At 58.6% G+C, this 3,218-nt stretch overlaps 1 non-coding gene across 1 annotated transcript; it reads right to left on the reverse strand.

Annotated features, from left to right (window-relative positions):
• Nucleotides 1–2,047: 2,047 nt before the first annotated feature.
• Nucleotides 2,048–2,199, reverse strand: LOC138656618 (5.8S ribosomal RNA). The gene has a single exon (XR_011316926.1). It is a non-coding gene; the product is annotated as a 5.8S ribosomal RNA (ribosomal RNA).
• Between the last annotated feature and the right edge of the window lie 1,019 nt (nucleotides 2,200–3,218).

The following is a 3,218-nucleotide window of genomic DNA, read 5'->3' on the forward strand; positions in this document are numbered from 1 at the left end:
CACAAGTCAAGTGACCCACAGCCATAAGTAGCAACCAGTACTAACAATGTGCTTTCCTCCGTAGCTACAACCTCCCAAACATCACCAGCCACCTTGTACGGCGGATTTGCGAGACATGGACTTTGTCACAATACACAGATTGCGAAAAGCGCTTGTTTGCACGCTACTTGGCACATACAAACGATGTGGCCGAGAGAGTTTACCGGGAGAAGACCCTGACCGATATGTGCCGTGCCCAAGAGCTAGTGTTCAACGCAGGAAATCATGAGGACGCAAAAATTATGTCGCCAGTAATGGCATCAACCAGTGAATTGGATAACGAGGTGGTAGACCTCACGGAAAGTGATACCGAGTCATCCGATTCTACTGAGGAGTATAGTCTCAAGAATATTCGGCTCATCCCAATCAGGAGAACAAAGCCCTTGTGAATATGTCAATTTTTATCTGACATTAATAAAATTATTCAAATGTACATTCATCTTTGCCTCTTTGACTTGCCTCACTTTTCTCCCACTTTGGGGACCCTTTCGGGGTACTCTGCAACATATTGAAGCCCCTCTTGGGTGGGGGGTAAGGGGAAATGTGATTTTTTTTTTTCTCAGAAAATTGCCCAAAATTTTCCAAGTGTCAAGGACTCTTCCAGAAAAGCTTCCCCAGGCTTCTGGAAGTGTCCTCGGTACACCTCCAGCGGTTTCCCCCTGCCTGGAAGTCTGACACATGTCTGAAATTTTCAAAGTGTGAAAGTATGGTTTTTCACCCAAAATTCAACTTTCCGCCCATGAACCACAGACTTCACCCACACTTAGGTCACTGTCTTGGGGTACACCTCCAGTGCTATGTCACGGTCATCACTGTTGTCACAAAAAATTGACTTTTGTTTAGGCCAAGCAATTTGAGGACGGCACGGCAGCCAGCAGCCCGTACGGTACAGGGGTTGATCAGACCCCCGTACGTCCGGTTGTGGTCTCCGTGCCCCGAAGGGGTTCCCGCTTCTCGCCTGCACCAGGCACGGCAGCCAGCAGACCGTACGGTCCAGGGGTGGGTCAGACTCCCGGACGTACGGTTGTGGTCTCCGTGCCCCGAAGGGGTTCCCACTTCTCGCCTGCACCAGGCACGGCAGCCAGCAGACCGTACGGTCCAGGGGTGGATCAGACCCCCGTACGTCCGGTTGTGGTCTCCATGCCCCGAAGGGGTTCCCGCTTCTCGCCTGCACCAGGAACGGCAGCCAGCAGACCGTACGGTCCAGGGGTGGGTCAGACCCCCGTACGTCCGGTTGTGGTCTCCGTGCCCCGAAGGGGTTCTCGCTTCTCGCCTGCGGCAGGCACAGCAGCCAGCAGACCGTACGGTCCAGGGGTGGGTCAGACCCCCGTACGTCCGGTTGTAGTCTCCGTGCCCCGAAGGGGTTCTCGCTTCTCGCCTGCGGCAGGCACAGCAGCCCGTATGGTCCAGGGGTTGATCAGGCCCCTGTACGTCTGCCCGTGGTCTCCGTGAGTCTTTCGCCCCTATACCCAGGGACCACACCTATGGCCATTTAGCTCAGTTGGTTAGAGCGTGGTGCTAATAACACCAAGGTCGTGGGTTCGATCCCCGTACGGGCCAAGCACATCTACAAACGCCCCTATACCCAGATGACCAATTTGCACATCAGGGTCGCTGCGGACCTCCACCAGAGTTTCCTCTGGCTTCGTCCTGCCCAGGCATAGCTCACCATCTTTCGGGTCCTATCGCGCACTCATGCTCCACCTCCCCGACAGAGGCGGGCCGATGGTGCACCCGCCGTGTCAACCCCCCGGAGCGGGCGGCGGGATCCCACCTCGGCCGGAGCGCCCCGGCCTTCACCTTCATTGCGCCACAGGGTTTCACGTCACAACGGGGGGAGTGACGATGGTAAACCCCATCAGGTGGGCCCAGGGCAGGTGAGTCTGGCCTTGGGGGGACGTAAGGGATAAAGGAGAAGAGACCATCAGGGCACGGAGCCTCAGGCCTCCCTCGTTGTCACCCTTGCGAGGGGACCCCAGCTGCGCCATGGAGGCGATAGATGGAGGGGCAACCCTCAGACAGGCATAGCCCCGGGAGCACCCCGGGGCCGCAAGGTGCGTTCGAAGTGTCGATGATCAATGTGTCCTGCAATTCACACTTAATTCTCGCAGCTAGCTGCGTTCTTCGACGCGCGCGCCGAGTGATCCACCGTTAAGAGTCGCGCTTTCTGGTTTGGGGACACTCGGAGGCGCCCCCCTTTTCACTCTCGTGTCAGCCGGCCGCAAAAGACTGGGATGCTTTGGAGGGTTGTTTTCAAATCTCGGCCCTGTTGCCCGGGCGCTCGGCCTCCCCGTCCCTCCCTCCAGCGGGGAGGAGAACAAAGGAGGGCTCGAGGCTTCTCAACCTACCGCCCAGACCCACATACCCCGGGGAGGGGTGTGTGAGCGCACAGGAGAATGGTACCCGGGACGGCCTTTCGCGTACGCGGGGGGCTTCTTATTTTTCCTCGGCAGGCAGCGGCAGGGCAACAATCGTCGGCGCGAGGCCGGGCGTCTTTTTCCTGGGCGACGGAGCGAGAGGGGCTCCCCGCACCCTCCCGACGTCGCCCGCCCGCTGTCCTCACGTGCCCTCACCGTCCCCACCCTGCGGAGCGCCCTGGCGAAGCAGAAAGAGACCTACCACCGCCCCCATCACGTTCGGTACCCTTCGGGGATTTGGCGGGCGGCTGGCCTCCTGATCTGCACCTCATCGGTATTTTTCACTCGCCCATTAAAGATCCTTCCACAGGTTCATCTAGGGAAACCTTGTTACGACTTTTACTGTCTCTAGATAGTCAAGTTCGATCGTCTTCTCGGCTCTCCACCATGGGTCTTGGCCGAACCCGGCGGGGCCGATCCAAGGACCTCACTAAACCATCCAATCGGTAGTAGCGACGGGCAGTGTGTACAAAGGCCAGGGACTTAATCAATCGAGGGAGAGAAGCCAGATAGGAAGCCCCGCAGCGGGAAGGGCACCCGGAGGAAGGGAAATCCTCCTCGTCGTCCGTGCCGGCAGGCGGGCATCCCGGGGCGTCACCTTCCGGAGGAAAACAGGAGCCTGAACGGCGAGTGCAGTGCCACTGGGGAGATCGTGCACGCTGTACGGTGCGAGGCGGCCGATGCGGAGGGTGTCTGGAAAAAAACCCACCTTGCACGGAGAGGGCGAGGTGACTGGCCTCCGGAGGACACCACGGCTCCCCT

Source organism: Ranitomeya imitator, unplaced genomic scaffold (assembly GCF_032444005.1).
Source record: "Ranitomeya imitator isolate aRanImi1 unplaced genomic scaffold, aRanImi1.pri SCAFFOLD_1359, whole genome shotgun sequence".
Taxonomy (NCBI): Eukaryota; Metazoa; Chordata; class Amphibia; order Anura; family Dendrobatidae; genus Ranitomeya; species Ranitomeya imitator.